The sequence below is a fragment of the Acomys minous genome, assembly GCF_964271855.1.
Source record: "Acomys minous genome assembly, chromosome: 4".
Classification (NCBI taxonomy): domain Eukaryota; kingdom Metazoa; phylum Chordata; class Mammalia; order Rodentia; family Muridae; genus Acomys; species Acomys minous.
In genome coordinates, this window is record NC_140486.1 from 118413022 (window position 1) to 118433716 (window position 20695).

Sequence of the window (20695 nt, forward strand, 5' to 3'; positions counted from 1 at the left end):
TGTTGGTTATGATAATTATGTTTGGTTTTTGTCTCAACTGTGGGAAAGATTGAGGGTTCCAATGTGTACTGAAAAGCTCAGTGGCAGTGAGAGGAAGGGGGTCTTTATTGTCACAGTCCTGGCATGTGACAAACCATGTTTAGGCTTCCCAAGTTGAAAGCATGTTGCAGTGTTGGGTAGGTTCTATGGGACCACAGGCAATGGTTTCTGTCTACCCTGGCTCCGGTGTATATCTCTGGACATTTGCTGGTTTGGTCAATGGCTTCCTTTCCTCCTCTTATCCTCGCTGATGTCCTTTCATATGTGAAATAGTATGTGTTCTTACTCTGTGTGGGAGATCATTTTCTTTCAGTAAAATTTTAACTCACTTATACACTAATGTACTGAAGAGCCTAGCCCACTGCTGGGCATAGAATGAATTTTCAATAAATGGTTGACTTTGGGGGGGGGAGATAAGCAATTATTAACCAACATATGACTAATCAAATGTTCAATTACACATAAGTATTTGCATGGCTAGTGATTACACACTTCTTTAAAGCATTACTATATCTTTTTTAGGTCTGTTTTACAGCAGCAACTACATTTGTATCACTAAATTCTTTTGGTACGAGTTGCTTTTAAAGAAAACACCTGTCCCCCCCCCTTTTTATTAATATATGTGGATCTAATTAGAAAAAAATCAGAATGACTATTTTTAGACATATGAAAATTTGGGTATCACCATCTAACAAGATTAGTTTTTTGATTATTATGTAATCAGTTACTCACTTAGCTCACAAATTTAGGCAAAAATCTTGATTAAAATTACCACTGTTATTTTAAAATAATGTAATTCCATTTCTTACCTTGAACCAGACACCCACTCAGTCGTACATATCTAGGGGACTTTCTTGATTAAAACACTGAATTATCTAATCACTTCTTTGCCATATAAATGGGTGACATTTGTTAAATAAGCAGCAGTATGCAGGTCTTTAGAAACAGATTTTGTGCTTGCTGATTTGCTTAAGATTCTGACTCTTATTTAATTGTCTTTATTCAAACATTAAGAAGGTCCAACTACACACTATTTATGTTTCTATATTATGCTCATTTTTATTTTGTGAAATATTCTTAACCTTCAATAAACATAACATATTTATTTAAATTAGCATAACTAACTAAAATAAATAATATCTTCTTGCTTGGATAACTATTTTTCCGTTGTGCCTTGTTCCCATATTTTTTCCAATTTTTCATGGTTGTATTGCATAGATTATAATTTATCAAAATGTACTTATAAAAAAACTAAAAAAAAAACAAAATGTACTTATACTATTTATAGTGTTAGTCACATATGTGACTATCCATTGCTTACTTTATTTGTTATTTCTATACATGATATTCTTAATAATTGTGCCATTTCTTTTTCAGAACATGTAATTCATATTGTTTAAAACTTTTCTATTAAAGGTTAATATTGTGTGCCCTCTCTCTCTGGCTCTGTCTGTCTTACACACATGTACACACACACACACACACACACAGAGAAAGAGAGAGAAGGAGAGACAGACAGACAGACAGAGACAGAGAATATTTCCACATACAGGCTTTCACTAAAAAGAATATGTCGTTGCATGTAAGTCTAGAATAGAAACAGCTCGTCATGGTCACCCTTTAGCCACCTCTCTTTGCGTTCGATTCTTTCTTCCTGCAGCACCAACATCTTTATGCTTTCTCTTTTTTTCTACCTTTTTGTAGGCTCACTCTCATTCACAGGCACATGTACATCTATATATTCTGTCTGTCTTTCTGTCTCTGTCTCTCTGTCCCTCTGTCTCTCTGTCCCTCTGTCTCTCTTTATCCCTATCTCCACATACCCACCCCCCACACAGTTTGCTCATTTGACAGTTACTAGACAGATTTATAGAAATTTTATGTCTAAGAGGATTTCCTTTGAATAGCTTTTCCTGGAACCAGAAATAAAATTAAGTCTCAATTGTCTTTTTGTCTCATAATACAATGCATTTTATTCTACATCAATATATTACAACCTTTTATTACATAGATAATTTTTTATTGTCTGGATCACCCAAGCAGAGCCAAAAGCCTTTTTGATTAGAGAATTTTATTCAACATTAGATGCAACGTGTAAAACACATAGTGAACATTTGGTAAGTAATTGTGAAGGTCTTAATGCTTAGAGGTTTGTTGTCAACACCACCAGCTCCTCTGGCCTCATATTACATCTTTGGTTGTAGTAGCTGAACATAAGAGCAAAATGACACTTGGAGCTGTTGGTAGACATAACAATCTCTTCTAATGGAGAGTGGGAGGTGGTGGTAAGTGCTTGATCACAAACCAGAGCCGTTTAGTGTTAACTTATTATAACTTTAAGAATTTCTGATTTCCTGCAGTCAAGTGCCTCTCATGGAGAGGTCTAAGCTGGATGTTCCTGTCCAGGTGGGACTTCCAGTGGAGGGAAGGGACACCAACCCACCCGTAAACCTTTGACCCCAAGTTTCTTCTGTCTATAAGAAGTGTAGAGATAAAGATGTGGCAGAAACTGAGGGAATGGCCAACCAATGACTTGCCCAACTTGAGACCCACCCCATGGGAGAGAGCCAACCTCTGACACTATTAATGATACTCTATGCTTTCAGTCGGGAACCTAACATAGCTCTCTTCTGAGAGGCTTCACCCAGTAGCTGATTAAAACAGGTGCAGAGACCCACAGCCAACATTAGGCAGAACTTGGTGAGCCCTGTGGAAGAGAGGAAGGATTGAAGGAGCAGGTGGTGCCAAGGACACCACAAGAAGACCTACAGAGTCAACTAACCTGGGCACATGATGGCTCACAGAGACAGAACCTCCAAACAAAGAGCATACATGGGATGAACCAAGGCTTCCTACACATATGTAGCAGACATACAGCTTGTTCTTCATGTGTATCCCCTAACAATTGGAGCAGGGAATGTCTCTGACTCTGTTGCCTGCCTTTGGATCCCTTTCCCAGTAGCTGGGCTTCTGTGGCTGGCCTCAGAGGTAGAGGCAACACTTAGTCCTGCTGTAACTTGATGTGCCAGGATGAGTCGGTAGCCAAGGGGGGCCCTCCATTTCTCCTCAGAGAAATGGATGGGGGAATGGAGGGAGGGAGTATGTGGGTGGGTTTGGGAGGAGAAGAGGTAGCGTGCTGGCATCAGGCTGTAAAATTATTAAATAAATAAATGATAATGAAAGCCCAGTTCCTGAGCTCAAAGCCTTGCTTCCACATTCAAAGCAAGAGGGTTTGAAATAATGCGTATTAAGTTTAAAAAAACAGGACTGACCAACATTGGTCGGATACAGAAACCAAACAGCATGAAGTTTAACAGACAATGAGGGGAAATATTTTCAGCTTGGGACTTATAACAAATATTTTGGAAACATTGCTAAAATGTGAAATAACTCCTGGATGGGAACGAACATTTTTTTTAAAAGGTCCTTGTTAATGTGAGTGTAGAGGAATACTACAGATGTCTTGGAAGAAAGAAGTTTCAGTCTGAAGCATTTTGAATTCAGACCAGTGGCCACTATAAAGGAAAATATTGGCTGAAACAAACAAACAAACAAACAAACAAACAATCATGGCAATCAACACCTTCAGACTAAACAAACAATGAAACATTTGTCATTGGTATGTGACAAATTGATGTGCTAGAGACAATGGTAGTTCTTTCTCCTACTTTAAATATATTATGGAAGCTGTTCTTTGGCTGGTTGGTGGACAAAATGCTGAACGATGGCTATGTCAAAGTAATGAATGCTGACCATTTAGGACAATCTGGGAGTTAATTTTGAAGCAGTCCAGTTCAAGATGAGGATGTATTTGAAAACATTAGTGAATTACCTGCCTTTGAATACTACAGACTTTACTTAATATGTGCCCGACATTTCTTAATCTACTGGGTTTTTGTTTTTTGTTTTTACTTTTGTTGAAAATAAGTGTAAGCTGCTTTTGCTGTCTCTTCACAGCCCTTAAGTGATCATATTAAGTTCCATGAAAATATTTTGCTGTAGTGATGGGATTTCAATTAAATATATAGACAATTTGAAGAGTTTTTCCCTCTTCAAATTCAAAACTGAAAGCTCGAATGCGTATGCACAGGACCTATAAGAACAACAACAACAACAACAACAACAACAACAAAACAACAACAAAGCTCTAACAAGATATTATGAGATATAAAACATCAAAGATTCCACAGAGTTTGTTTTGTGTTGGCTGGCCATGAGACATGCCCATGCTTGCCCCTGCTGGCAAGGATATGGAATAAGGGGAAGGAACACTCCTCCACTGCTGGTGGGAGTGCAAACTTGTGTAATCACTTTGGATATTAGTCTGGTGCTTTCTCAGAAAATTGGGAATAGCTCTACCTCAAGACACAGACATACCATTCCTGGGCATATATACCCAATGCTCCACCATATAAGAAGGACATTTACTCAACTATGTTCATAGCAGCTTACTTGTAATAGCCAGACTCTGGAAACAACCTAGATATTCCTCAACTAAAGAATAGATAAAGAAACTGTGGTTCATTTTCACTACAGAATATTATTCAACTATTAAAAACAAGGAAATCATAAAATTTGCAGATAAATGGATGGAGGTAGAAATGATCATCCTGAGTGAGGTAACTCAGTCCCAGAAAGATACACATGATATGTACTCACTTATAAGTGGATTTAAGCCATATAGTATAGGATAAACATACTATAATTCACAGAGCCAAGGAATTTAAGTAACAAGAAGGATCCAAGGGAGGATGCTTAATTTTTTCTCAGAAGGGGAAAAAGAATAGAATGTGGTAGTGGATGAAGATAGAGAACAGGGAAAGAAGAGGGAGCACAGCAAGAAATGAGGGTAGAGATCAGACTTGGCAAGGAAGGGGGGGGTGAGGGGTGTGGGAAGACAGAGAACCTGCAGAGAAAAGAGAAAATTTGGGTGCGGGTACATCTGTGACAAGCTGCACACCTAAATCAGAATAGGCTTCTGGAAGGATATGATCTGGACTCTAGCTGAGCCTCCTAGTATAGAGAGTGAGGTGTGGAGTGGTAGAGGGTGGAGGTGGGGGGGGGTGACTGATACCCTCTAACTAGACAAGACTCCTAGTGGAGGGAGGGGAATAGCAACCCACTCATTAAAAACTTTGGCCTCAATATTAGCCTGCCTACAAGATGTGCATGGATAAAGATAGATATTGAAGGAATGTTGAACCAGTGCCTAGCCCAATCCAAGACCCACCACATGGAAGAGAGCAAACCCTGACATTATTAACGATACTCTGCTATGCTTGCAGACAGAAGCTTAGCAGAGTTGTCCTTTGAGAAGCTCTATCTAGCAGCAGTTCAAAGCAGATGCTAAAACTCACAGCCAAACATTGGGCAAAATATAGGGAATCTTTTGGGAAAGTAAGAGGAAGGAGAAAAGGACCTAGAGGTGACAGGAGCTCCACAGGAAGACAAACAGAGACAACTAGCCATGGGCCAGAGGGGCTTGTGGAGACTAAAGCACCAACCAAGGACCGTACACACACTGGACCTAGGCCCCCTACACAGTTGTAGCTGATGGGCAGCTCAGGCTCCATGTGGATCCTGTAGTAAGTAGAGCAAAGGCTGTCCCTGACATGGACTCTGTTGTCTGCCTTTTGACCCTTCCCCCTGGTGAGATTGCCTTTCCAGGCCTCAGGATAAAAGTACAGGCTCAGTCCTGGTGTGAGCTGATGAGCTGGGGTGGGTATGTAAAGCATCCCTTTCCTGAAAAATAGGGGAGGGAGGAATCAAGGAAGAGGGAGGACATTAGGACTGGAAGGACAGGAGGGAGGGGTATAGGACCAGGTTGTGATGTTAATAAAATAATAATAGTAATAATAATAATAATAATAATAATAATAATAATAATAATAATAATAATAATAATAATAATAAAAAAACAACTATGGCTTTGATCCCCACTGAAACAAAATGGAAAAAAAATTTTTTGCAAGCTGTTATTGATTGGAGATAGTTTCTGGGTTAGGCATGGAGGCTTGTGTCTAATTTTCCTCTCAGCACTAGAATCCTGTAGTAGTTTGAATAATAATGGCCCCCACAGGCACATGGATTCTAATGATCCATCGGTCACCAGAGGGTGGCACTATTTGGAAGGATTAGCTTGTTGGAGAAAAGGTGTCACTGAGGGTGGACTTTGAGGTTTCAAGAGCCCAAACCAAGCCCAGTGACTCTCTTCTTCTTGTTGCCTGCCGATTCAGACGGAGAAGTATAAGCTTCTCCTGGACCATGTCTTCCTGCCTGACACCATGCCCCCATCATGAGGACAATGAACAAAGCCTCTGAAACTGTAAGTCAGACCCAATTAAATGATTTCATTTATACAAGTAGCTGTGGTCATGATGTCTCTTACAGCAGTGTAATACTCACTAAGACATAAGTTGATAAGAGGGAGTGAGGTGTTAGTGTGACTAGCCTTCCCATGCTTCTTGTTGGTTGAATGTGGACATTGTAATTAGGAAAGCAATTGAATCTTTAAGTAGCATGTAGTGGGCCATGCCAGTAGGAATATGGAAGACAGTGGTGCTGAGAGCCACATAGATTATTATGACAGCTCAGCTCAAGAGGTCTCAGAGGAGAAGATCCACTCTAGTTCTTGTGATATTTTCGTAAAGAATGGGATGCTTTATGCCTTGCCTGAAAAAAAAAACCTACCAGAGATTAAAAGGAGTGTTGTAGTAATGGCATTGGCCAAGGAAATTTTGAGATTGCCTAGTAAAGAAAAATGCAAAACGTACAGGTTGAGGAGAAAAGGAATATCAGGAAGTGTAATGGAGTTAATGCCAGTGCTCAAGGAGACAAGGAATTCAAAGAAAAGCCTGATGCTAAATAGAAAAAAATAGGTGGTCACTTTAGGGCAAGACCTCACCCAGAGAATCTTACAACTTGTGAAAAAGAATTAGAGAAAAGCTTAAATAGTGATTGAAGTCATCTAAAACATAAAGCTAATCTATATATATGAATGAGGGACTATGTTCAAGCCAAGCAAGCAGCAGAACTTGGCAGCTTTGGCCACATGGTTATGGCTTTAGAGTCTAGGATACAAGAAAGGGTTGTGGAGGCTCCTTCTGTGGCTACAGAAAGCTGCTGATGCCAGGCATGGGTCAGGTAATGTCCTTCCACGAAGGACAAGAGATGAACTACATGAAATTGTGCAGATGAAGCCTTGATTTTCATGGAGACCTCAAGATGTTGGAGATGCCAGGTTCATGCAATAACTGCCAAGTGGAGCTGGTAACAGGTTATGGAACCAGTCCAAAAGAGAGACATGTGTTTGAGTCAAAAAAGCTAAAAGGAATTGGCGATTAGAAGAGTGATTTAACAGCAATTATAGACATTCAGGGTTTATAGTTTGTCTTGTTGGTCTTTGGTCTTATTTTGGTGGCCCAATATTTCCTCCCTATGCTCCCTTCCCTCTCTTTTGGAATGCTTATACATCCTCTGTGCCATTGTTTTTGATTTTACAAGTGGTTACAGTAAGAGATTGCTTTGAGTATCAGAAGAAACAACTTTGGACTTTTAAGCAGTGTTAAGACCATGATAGATTATGGGGATTTTGAAATTAGACTGAATGCATTTTTACATTATGATATGAATGCAAGCCTATCGGAGTCAGGGAATGAACTGTGGTTGTCCGAATAAGAATGGTCCCCATAGGCTCAGGCATTTGAATGTTTATGGAATGAGTATTTGAAAGAATTGGCAGGTGTGGCCATGTTGGAGGAAGAGTGTCAACATTGGTAGGTTCTGAGGTTTTAAAAACCCAAGCCAGGCCCTGTGGCTATCTCTTCCTGCTGCCCGAAGACCTGGATGTAGGACTCTCAGTTCCAGCTCCAGCACCATGTCTGCCTGCACGTCAGCATGCCCCACACAATGATGAGAATGGGCCAAATCTCTGAAACTGTAATCAGGCCTCAGTTAAATGCTTTCCTTTATAAGGGTGTCTGTGGTCATGTTTCTCTTCACAGAAATAGAATACTGACTAAGACACTATTGTTGACATTATAATGTTTAAAGTATTTATTCTGTGTCCAATCATGAGCATCAGTTCCTTAACTTTCTCAACATTAGAACCAACACACAATGCATTCCTAGTGTACTGTGAAAACTGTAAGACATGGATGGGACACTGAGCAGGTAGTAGTGCTTATGATGTCCTGAATAAATATCCTATAACGTCCTAGTGGCAGATTACTTGGGTCTAGGACTGATCCCCAGAACAGAGAAGAAAAGAAGAAATGAAAGGGAGAAAATAGGAATGGAGGAAGGAAAGAAAGGCAGGAAGAAAAAAATAAGAGAAGAAAGAAAGAGAAAGGCAAAGAGAATGGTAGAAGGTAAGGAAAGAGGAAGGAAAGATGGGAGAGGAGAGAAAATAAAATTATTCTCAATTATTATGAGATCAATTTCATTTTTAGTAGCATTTTAGATATGATAGCAAACCACATGGCTGCTTTGATTATGGTTAAATATTTTATGTTAGAAATATAGACATCTAAATAATTACATACATAGTAAGATATCTTTATATATGCATTAAAATTTCATTTTATTAATATTCATAGTATATAAAGTAAATTAAAAATGAGCTTTAAGTAATTTCCAATGAGACATATATTTTTAAAAATGTGTATTGTAAGACTTCCAAGAAGAATCTTGATGCATAGAAAAAAAAAAGCAAAATAATACTTCATTTGACACTGCAATCACCAGTTTTTGTTAATGAGTCTAGCTACTTTTCTTGATGACTGGCTGGTCTTGGAATCATTCTGAAATTTTATTCATATGAACTTATAAGCTTTCTTTCATAATTAGCAGGTGTTAAATGACTAGATTTAAAGTATGGAAAATCAAGGTATGTAAACTTTGGAGCACACTGCATTTGATGGATTAATCCTAAATTACTATTTGATTTTAACTTTGCAAAAATTACATATATAGTAATACACACACACACACACACACACACACATACACACACACACACACACACACACACACACATATATAACACATGTGTGGTTTATACATGCCATATAATCAAGGAAGTTATATTAAGCATATTTTTAATCAAAATGAACAAAAGCTTTAACATGGTTGTGAGCACTGAATAATAGAGTTTATATTTTCTTTTTTCCACTGTTGATGCTGGAACTTCATCATTTAGGACATGTCATGTTATGATAAATTGTTTGCTTCTAAATCAATTGCATTTTGTAGTGTTTCTTCACCAAGCCAGTATAAAGTAGCTGATGAAATCTGGCATGACAAATTACAAAAGAGAAGTCACCTGGGGTTGGGGAAAAAAAAAATCAGCATTCATTTGTTTACTTTAGAAGATAAAATGAGTTAAAATGTGCAGCATGAAGCATTTAGCTGTGAGGTGTTCCGAGGCACGAGTATTCAGAAGGGAAAATAAAGGCTAGGCAGCACAACAGCTAACAAAATAATCTGACTAAACAAGAATGCCACACGTAACTAATAATAGTTGGTGCACAGGAAACACGTTTTCCCCCTCTGGGTAACTTAACGGTGTGTGTACAAATCTGCATGTTAAAGGCTCACTTAGGGGCAGTTGGTGTGAGTTAGGGCTCCAGTTGCCACTGGAAGGGTATACATTCCAAAGCTGGAAACACTCCCTCTGCATACTGGGGCTGGCTGGAAAACTGAGATACAAATTCTCAGATGTGTAAGCATGACCCTAGACAAACTGTTTAATAACAAGAACATCTGCTTTTTTATTAGGCTGTAGAGTCTCATGTTGCTGGGCAGAAAGTTGCTCAAAGAGAGGACTCGTAGCTTCACAGGTGGGCTCTCGATGGAGGCGCCTGTAATGTCTTTTATCTTGGCATCTTTGACTCTTACTCCTGTTTTGGAAATATTTTAGAAAAAGAAATGTGAAATGCTGTTTTAAATGGCATGGATGGTTTGGTTTTGCGCTTTCTTGTTCTCTTATGAAATGTGGAAGCATGTTTTATGTGGCTTGCAGATTGCTGTTTACTGTGACTATAAAGGGACTCATCTGCGGCTTTGTTGTCCTTTAAACTTAATAAGAAATAATAGGAAATGTTTTTGAGGATTTATTGGTATTTCCAGGTACATGTTTCTAGTTTATCTCCAAAAGACCCTTTGAGAGTCATATCTTGTTATTTCAAAGATAAGGAAAACAGAGTTTGGGAAGTGCGGATAGTTTAATCAGAAGCAACTGTGTTTTATTTCACTTTTTCTTTTTAAATTAAGGTATTCATTGTGCTTTTCACATTATAAACACCATTGCCACGTGCCATGGGTACCTGAAGCAAGGGGACCATAGTGCCTAAGAACAAAACCACAGAATCTCGTGATAAACAGCAACTTTGAGACAACTTTAGACTATTCATTCCCTCCTTGGGGAAAAGTTGCTTTACAAATGGCAGAATGACTCTCTTCTTCATTTTCTAATGAGGCAAGGGAAAGAAACGCAGAACATGTAAAAGGAGAAATTCACACACCTATCTCTAGCATCTAAATAATTCAACACTGTTAACATTGGCAGACATATTTAGGTTTGGTGAGTCAAATGCTTCTGAGTTGTGGCTTGGATGTGTGTAGGATGGTGTCATGTGCTTTACAAGAACAATAAAATATCTGACAGCTTGCTTTTCATCAAATGGTATGGATGCCCAGGGCTGGTCCTTCCTTGGAGCGCTGGCTGTGCATGGTGTGTATGCATGTGTGTGTATGTGTGTGTGTGTGTGTGTGTGTGTGTGTGTGTGTGTGTGTGTGTACATACATGTGCATGTGTCAAATTTCACTCCACACTTGGTTGCTTACCTCAAGGTGTCTGTATATTATTCTACCAGCCTATAGAAAATCCTTCACTAATTTATGATATAGATGTTCTAATTTCTGTTAAGTATATTAGGAAGAAAAAACCACCTAAAAAGTCATCTTCAATTAATAAGAATTAAAACCATTGAATGATTAAGTCATTTGATCATTTTAAAAGCATTCCTACATTGGGGATGAATAAATAAAATGTAAATGTATTAAACCAACTCATTGATGACCTTTCTAATTTGTAATTTCTTGTGGAAACGTCATAGAAATGAAGGCAGGCTTCTTATTACTTCTTCCTGCATATTTCACTTAGTTGGTTTCTTGCAAAGCCCTTGGCATATCTAATTCATTTTAATAGGACTGGACACAGAGTCTTCTAGGCAAGGAGGACGAATATCTCATTTTAGTTGTGGGGATAAGAAAGCAGATGAGTAAAATAACTTCTTCAAAGCCACTCAAAGATTTCATACATGACCAGCTTGTTAGCGCTATTATAGATTTGGGGGCAGGGGTGGGGGTGTGCATTCTAAACTTAATGATTTGGCATTATCATAAAGGCATTAAAAGCAACTCTTGTTTGACATAAGAGATTTAAATTTTACCAGGCTACATATTTGTTTTAATTATACAGAGGAGATCTATTGTTTGGAAAGAAAAGTATAAAAAATACAGTAAACAGATTGGTTAAAACTGGATCTGTGTAAATTCCAGTGTGCTGTGCATCTCAGCTGTGATTCCTTGGGACAATAGTATTTTCCTTGCTCTGAGCCCATATGGAGTTCCTGATTTCTGCTCTCATTGTCTGTCTGGCCTTGTTTTTTTTTTTTTTTTTAACTTCTGTAATTTTGCATGTCTGCCTATTTGAAAAGTTATATTTTGTGAGTATCTTCTATTATAATTTGGCAAACAGTCATGGGCTTTTGTACATTCCCCATGTGGAGTCTAATCTCTGTATCATACTTTTACAATTTGAAAGGATTATTGTTGCATTGCCCTGGTAGTCACACCTCACCCTCCCTTCTTAGAGGGCCATGTATAGAATGCTATTATTTTTCTCTTTAAATCAGCGAGGTTCTTTTCCCATAAGACTGTCATATGTTTTCCTGACCAACTTCATCTTCTAGATTGATTGTTCCTCTGTTACTTTAGCTGTCAGGAAAGCACAACACATTATTGTGATAGTTTGGGTAAGAATGCCCCTCAGAGGCACATAGATCCCAAGGAGTGGCATGATTTGAAAGTGTTAGGTGATGTGGCCTTGTTGAAAGAAATTTGTCACTGGGAGTGGGCTTTGAGGTTTCAGCAAGCCCCTTCCAACCCCACAGCCTCTTTCTTCCTGCTGCCTGAGCTGATTCACCAGCACCATGTCTGCCTGTGTGCCACCATGCTCCTGGCCATGATGATAATGGACTAAATGTTTGAATTGTAATCAAATCCCAATTAAATGCTTAGTCATGGTGTCTCAATACCAGTTGAACACTGACGGAGCCAATTATTTTCAAGGATTTTTTATTTTGAGGATAGCTATGTTGAAAGTGAATGTCTGCTATGTAAAATATTAGCACTAAGAGGTCAAGGATAAAGAAGGTAGGATGCATTGAAAAACAATGAAGGTAGCACTATTTCCCACAAGAGATACTAGTAGGCAAATACAAACTATTGAACTTGTAAGAAAACAAACAAACAACAACGGATTCTTCTATCTAGTTAAGATGAGCCTCAGGAATTGATTGCAAGTCAAATCTAAATCTGGGTCCTAAACCCCAATCAGTTCAGTGAACGGAGTGCATTGTTTTACTGGGTACATGTGGTTGAGAGACGCTACTGGGGGAGTTCTCTAGGAATTGGTTTCTAGAAGGACAGAGTAGAGGGGGATAGCCAGTGTCCTCTACAGATCAACACCGGAGGTAATGTCACAGGATGTGGGGCTTGCCTCAGGTAAGGAAGGGATCACACGGAAAAAGTTTATAAGACATAAGGCAGGAAATGAAGCCACTTAACAGCTTTCGAAAGTGACCTGCTATAAGCACTGATCCATGCTTTCATTAGCACTTATAAGCATTTCCTGTTAGGCAGCATATTTAAGAAAGAAAAGAGCTACTCAACACTCTTTCTTAAAATTGTATGGCGCCCTCCTTTCTAAAGCATTTTAATCTCCCATGTCAGAATGCTGTATTACACGGAGTCTGTCAGAATAAGTTAATTTGTGGTGATCTTCCTGAAAACTTCCATGGTAGATAGTCTCTTGCAAACATGAAGACTGTTGCCAGGTATGAGTTACATGTCTCTGTGCAATATTAAGATGGCTGCGCTGAAGGAGAATAGTTGTTGTCCCTAGAAAGCAGCATCAAGGCACTGATAGGTGGCCCAGTAAATGTGAGTATGTTTTTATGAGGATGTGTGACACAATAACCCAGAGATATTAAAAATCCTCTAAGGAAGCTAACCACTATAATATTGAAATACTAATATGAAAATATTCTTAGATTATAAACTTTACTAGATTAATTTGACTTTCTTCCCAGAAGAGCTTATTGAAGTATTATGTTTTGACTATTCATAAATTTGATACTGTGACATTAGTGGGAGAAAGTAAGTGAAAATGTAAATAAATAGTACATGGTACATATAGATCTATCTCACTCATGTTCTCAGCTTTGGATACTTTTTAAAAGTTAGTTAACTCCTTCAAAGACTTTCTCTTATGTGATATTACTGACAGACTCTGTATTGGATCATCATTATGTAATTATAGGTATTTATAAAACTAAGATGACTTTAACTTTAAACAAACTGTAATTATTTGATTTGAACAAAATTATTTTTTTTTTACTTTCCTTGGAGTTTTGAAATTCTTTTTTTCTCCTTTATTAATTTATTCTTGTTACATCTCAATGGTTATCCCATCCCTTGTATCCTCCCATTCTTCCCTCCCTCCCATTTTCCCCTTATTCCTCTTCCCTATGACTGTTCCTGAGGGGGATTACCTCCCCCTGTATATGTTCATAGGGTATCAAGTCTCTTCTTGGTAACCTGCTGTCCTTCCTCTGAGTGCCACCAGGTCTCCCCCTCCAGGGGACATGGTCAATTGAAATTCTTTTTATCTAGACTATGCTTTGTTTTAGAAGCAGTGCATTGTTTTCTCATAAATTTTCTACTACTGATAATTATGGCATTAGACACATTTGGTGGCTAAATTCTTGGTAAATGCCCAAAGCTATCCACTGTACTTTCTTTCCAGGAGTATATAGCTCCATTTTATGAGCTTGCAGTTGAAAAAATTCTCTTATTATGCTTTGCTGTGATCACTCAGCATGTATTTTGTTGCTGGAATTTCTGAGTACACAGGAAATATTTATTAAAGCAACCATGACAATCCTTGGAAATCAACGAAAGCTGCGAATTTCATCAAGTTATTGGTCAGGAGCTGTTTTGATGTTTCTGACCCCTGCTGGCTGCTAAAGCTCAGGATTAAGGACTCTCTGCAAGACTATATGAGCAGGAAAGTACAAAGCCAGAACACATTCAAACCCACTCTGCGGAGATCATGGATTCTGCAGAGACTCTCATCTCACAGAGATAATGCATTGCATATGCCCACTGTCAAGGAGTTGCTATAGAGACCAAATCTCAAGGAAGTAGGATGAGACTTTCTGGGGATTTAGACTGTGTATTATTTGCAATGTTCTTATCACAGATGTTTATACAGTGTAACTTAAGTTGATCTAAATCAATCTGATGATATCTCAGGAAATTGGGAATAAGTCTACCTCAAGACCCGCCATGCCACTGCTGAACTTATACCCGAAAGATGATCAACCATACAACGAGGACATTTACTCAACTGTGTTCCTAGCAGCCTTGTTCATAATAGCCAGAATCTAGAAACCACCTAGATGTCCCTCCACTGAAAAATGGATAAAGAAACTACGGGTCATTTACACAATGGAATACTATGCAGCTATCAAAAACAAAGAAATCTTGAAATTTGCAGGCAAATGGATGGAACTAGAGACAATCCTCCCAAGTGAGCTAACTCAGACCCAGAAAGACACACATGATATATTCTCACTCATAAGCAGATGCTAGCCACTTAATTCTAGTTAACCACATTACAGTACAGAGACTGATGTGCCAGCCAAAGTCCATGTAAGATGTGGACCTAGACCTTCTGCTTAGATGTAGTAGATAGGCAGCACAGTCATCTTATGGATCTCATGATATGGGGAGTAGGGACTACTTCTAACATGGATTCAGGCCTCCTACTGTTGTTCACTTCCCCCTGGCAGGGTGGCATTGCTAGGCCACACAGGAAAAGGTTATAGGTAGTACAGAGGACATTAGATAAGCTGAGGTCAGATGTTAGGGAAGGAGGGACTGGGGGAGGGAGGGAAAGGGAATGAGGGAGGAAATGAAACCAGAATGTGATGACGCAGGGGGCTGCAATTGGGATGTGAAGGATTCAAACTGCCAAACAAGCAGGTAACTTATATTGATAATCCCACTACATGGGAATAGCTCTGAGACTGGCTGAGATTCAAATGCCTATGCATAGACAATGCTTCATGTTGGTCACAGAGTCTCTGTGACTTGTTATTAGAGGCCATTCTTAGTATGGCCTGAAGGAAGATTGGCTGATGTCTTACTTATTCTCATATATAATGAGTAGAGAACCAGCCTTAATTGTTCTGTGCATCCCACACACCTCATAGGATTATAATGTTAGAACTGTATAATGCCTCAGTTGCTGTTACCCATCAGAACAGGACAGCTTCCAGGACAGCATAGTAGAAAGTTTCTGATCCCAATTGGTCCAGCATTTCAGACTGTCCCACACAGGACTCCTATTAAGCCTGGAATTTCTCAACATGTAGAAAAATGGTTAGAAATGATATCCCTGGTTTGCTTAACCATTTTCCCCAATTTTATTTGGGCCCCTTCAAAGGTATTATTTGCCCTAAATCAGTCTGAATAAACCTTAAGAGAACAACATCCCATTTCCTCTAAGGGGGCTTAGGTAGGCTTCTTTCTTTCTTTCTTTCTTTCTTTCTTTCTTTATTTCTTTCAATAAAATATTTATTTATTTTTATTTATTAATTTATTCATATTACATCTCAATTGTTGTCCCATCCCTTGTATCCTCCCATTCCTCCCTCCCTCTCATTTTCCCCTTGTGACTGTGACTGAGGGGGACCTCCTGCCCCTGTATATGCTCATAGGGTATCAAGTCTCTTCTTGGTAGCCTGCTATCCTTCCTCTGAGTGCCACCAGGTCTCCCCATCCAGGGGACGTGGTCAAATATGGGGCACCAGAGTTTGTGTGAAAATCAGTACCCACTCTCTGCTCAGCTGTGGAAAATAGGTAGGTTTCTGTTTGCTCTCTTGGTCAATAGATGCTATTTTCATTGGGAGTTGGTTATAAGTTATTATTGGTCTTAGAGAAAAAACTAGTTTGGATTCAGAGACATCTCTCTTTTCCTTTATCTTTCTTTCATAGGTAAGGAGATTGGAGCTGAAAAGAAAGAAATGGGGATATAGAAATATAGAGGGAGGATAGAACAAAAGGTAGACTATTGAATCTACTCCTCAACTTAAGGCTTAATTGTTACTCACAAATAAGGTTATTTTCAATTTATTGGTATAGAATTTTGTATATTGATGCAAAAGAAGTGTAATTCTGATACATTGGTATAGAATTAAAAATCTAAGCTTATTCTTTATACACACTATATATACATTATATATATATATATATATATATATATATATATATATATATATATATACTTTAATATGAGGTATTATATCTATCCAACTCAATTATAATACAAGGTTTACTTCCAATACCTTGAAAGTGGTAATGCAGCCTATTTAGGATAATTAATATAAGTTAATTGTTAGTTGAACAAATCATGGTCATGTCTAATACTAGTCTAATTTTATCACAATATATATCCTAGATCAAACAGATAGATATGATTCTATAGATACATAAGGTAAAATGGTTAAATAAGGTATTCAATAGTCTCAGAGACCTACAGAACATGGCATTTAAAGGTGTTTTTATTATTCTAAAGATTCTTTGACAAGACAAGTTAACTTCTGGCAACATGTAGCCTACCTCAAAGAAAATGATAAATATCAAAGAACCTCCTTATAGAGTTGGCTTGAAATGTGGCAAACAAGCTACTGGGCAAAATGTCCTTGTTTCTGCCACAGACAGAATTCTGCCTAAAAATGGGCAAACATAGACGCAGGCAGAGTTGATGGCTAAACTCTGCCAAGACAGGGTAAGCAAGTCCTCAATAGTTCCTGTCTCACAAATATGTCTATCAGATATATAGGGCTAAAAGGTTGAAGATCATGCTCCAATGTTATAGAGAGTGTTGGGTGACTGTTCAGACAGTAAACTGTCTCAGTCATTTTTTCCTTTTGGAAGCTGCTATACCGCACTTCTGGTTTACTCAGATAATTAAGTTTTATTCCTTCTCAAGTCTCTGATGGGGTTGAAGACCAGATTGTTTAGTCTTACAATAAGCTTAGTTGGTTAGGGGTTAAGATGTTTTTAGATCAAGAGAAATGTTTTAAATTAATAGAGATGAGATATCATAGATAATGATTTTCATTCAGAATTTTAGACCCAACAAGATAGGAAAGATGTTTACTTCAAATTTTCCAAATACAAATAGCCAAATCACTATGAATATAACATTTATATAATTCCTGATAGTCTCATGCTTCTTCCTCTTGTATGCAGTTTATTTTATAATGTGTAATAATATAAATGCATATGTTAAAGAATGAAACATAATAAAAAATCACCTTACATTAAAATATGCTTTGAATATTCTTTTTATCTAGTTTACTGTTTTAATTTGGACCATTCAGAGTTCAGAAAAACACTTGTTACAGTGGGGTGTGTGTGTGTGTGTGTGTGTGTGTGTGTGTGTGTGTGTTTGTGTGTATGTGTGTGTTTAATTATGAACTAGATTTCTTAACTATTCCATCCTTCATTTATTTCACTTTTCCTTAACCTTACACTTGATCTTTTAATGTCCTCCAACTACCTACTTTTCTTTTATTGATAATATATTGTTTTCTCACATAGTATATCACAATTACAGTTTCACCTCTCTCTACTCCTCCCAGTTTCTCTCTACCTCCCTTCCCATCCAGATCAATGCCCTTTCTGCCTGTGCTAAGTGGAAAAACAGAAGATATGCTTCTAAGGGATAATAGTAAAATAAAGTATAATGTAATAAAATAAAATATAAAAAGATAGAATAAAAACTAGCTCATTGGAATTGGACAGCAAACCAGCAGAAGGATAAAAGTTCAAGAGATGGCACAAGAATTGGAGACCCATTCATTTGCATATTCAGAAATCTCATTTTAAAAACTAACTGGAAGACCCACAAATACAGAGGATCTGGGACAGACCCATGTAGGCCCTGTGGTTGGTACTTCGGTCTCTGTTAGTTCAGATGAATTTTGCTCAAGTTGGTTTAGAGGACCTCATTTTCTTGTTGTCCTCCATTCCCTTTGGCTTTTAAAAATCTTTCTGCTTCCTCTTCTGCAGGGTTCCATGAGTCTGAGGGGAGGCGTTTGATGGAAACATCACATTTGTAGCTAAATGTTTCAAAGTCTCTCGCCTTCTGCATATTGTCTGGCAGTGGGTCTCCATATTTGTACTGATCTGCTGCAGGAGGAAGCTTCTGTGATGATGGCTTAGCAAGGCACTATTTATGAGTATAGCAGAACGTCATTAGGTGTACTTTATTGCTACTTTCCTGTTGTTGCTGTGGTTGTTTAGATCAGTAACATTTGATTTTACCTTGGCATTTGGTATCTAATGTCTTGGTCACAATAACAGTGTTGGGTATGGGTTCCATTTTTGTGAACTGTATCTTAGGTAAAGTATTGGGTACTCCCATGAGTTTTGGGCCACCAGTGCCCTAGCATATTTTACAGGCAGAATACCATTATAGATGAATGGATGTACATATGAGAGGGTGTTTACATTTTTCTGTTGGTAGCATGCAGTGTACCTTCCTGTATCAAAGACACTAGCCCATAGGGAAGCAGGTTCTATGTAAGGTCAACTTCCCCACGTAAAAGGAGTTGTGCAGGTGTTGTCTTCAGTAATGAGATCTTGCCATGAGTTTGTGGAGAACTGTAGTGGATGTAAATATGTTTTTGTTTTGATCCCAAGTGTGGGATGTGAAGCCTACTTGTTTGAGGGTGTGTAGTGTTTTTCTGCTGGAAACAGACTTGTCAGAGAACAGGTGATGTTTGTTCACTAGAAGAGGAACCTCATCTTGTGGGGGCATGCATAGCCTTTGCCAACTGATAGACATTCTAATATGGGCTCTGAGAGGAGATATAGCCCAAGACAAAAGGCTGGGCTTTTTGGTCTTGGCATCATTTTCAACTGTTTGGCTATTCACCGCTCCCTTTGGAGACACTCCTAGAGAGAACCACTTCAGAGAACACTTTGAGGTTCTGGCTGCTGCTCCAGATCCTGGTGGCTGTGGTTGCAGTTCCCTTTGCTGAATTGCTGGTTTCCTGTTTCACGGGTCTGCTGGAAGCTTGTTGACTACGTCACTGAAACCGCTCCAAGGAACTGAGTCTAAAACGGTCTACTTCTCCTGTTCCAATTAATATTTTCTTTTTTTCTCCTTTATTAATTTATTCTTGTTACATCTCAATGGTTATCCCATCCCTTGTATCCTCCCATTCTTCCCTCCCTCCCATTTCCCCCTTATTCCCCTCCCCTATGACTGTTCCTGAGGGGGATTACCTCCCCCTGTATATGCTCATAGGGTATCAAGTCTCTTCTTGGTAACCTGCTGTCCTTCCTCTGAGTGCCACCAGGTCTCCCCCTCCAGGGGACTACTCTCCTATCTAGGGTAGGTGGGTTAGAAGTGAGGTATAAGCACTAAAGGACCCCAATAAAGTAGGTTTGAAAAAGTTAAAAGCCTACAGAGAACAGCCTATAGTCTTGACAGTAGCCTAGGTCGTATGGAAGTTCTCATGAGATCTCTTTGGACAGTAAGTAACCCGATAAGAATCAACCGAATCCCAGTTCTGGAAGCTCCACTTGGTGATGGGATGGCTATTTGGCTCTCTGTCTCATTATTTGGTGATTTCATTTAGAGCACTGTTATATATATATATACGTCTACTGTATTAGGTTTCTACCCATACTACCCTTCAAATAGCCCTTACTTTTAGTTATTAATGTTACTGTAGTAGGAGCCTCAGAAACCCTAGGAAGTCCTTGTAACATACACAGAATCTATTCAGTTAAAAATACATGGTAAGAACTTGGGTTGAGACTCTGTCCTCTTTCTCTGGTTGGACATTTTCTTCTTATAATTTAAATTAGAATAGATATTTAAATAACTAATAATTAATTGGAATTTTGTTGGTTTTTTTTGAGACAGAGTTTCTGTGTGTAGCTTTAGCTGTCCTGGACATGCTTTGTAGACCAGGCTGGTCTCGAACTCACAGCGATCCACCTGCTTCTGCCTCCCAAGTACTGGGAGTAAAGGTAATAACTAATTGTAAAAGGGATATTACTAGCCACTGATTCTTGGATATCTCTGTAGGTGCTAGGAACAGAACCCAGATCCTCTGGGAGAGTAGCATGGTCTATATAGTGTATGTATGTGAGTATGTAGATATATCATAAAACTATATTATATATTATAGGTCATGAAATATTATACTTACTGATGTGTTGGGAGTTGTCATGGACAGAGTATTCCTCTTTGCCAATATTTCAGTACTCTATTCTCTGAAAC

The 20695-nt window shown here is 38.5% G+C and overlaps 1 long non-coding RNA gene across 1 annotated transcript in view; it reads left to right on the top strand.

Annotated features, from left to right (window-relative positions):
* The first annotated feature begins 6268 nt into the window (after nt 1–6268).
* Nucleotides 6269–20695, top strand: part of LOC311595696 — a 95456-nt gene continuing 81029 nt past the window's right edge. Inside the window, exon 1 of the long non-coding RNA XR_014778549.1 lies at nt 6269–6364. This is a non-coding gene — a long non-coding RNA (uncharacterized lncRNA). The remainder of the gene's footprint in view (nt 6365–20695) is intronic.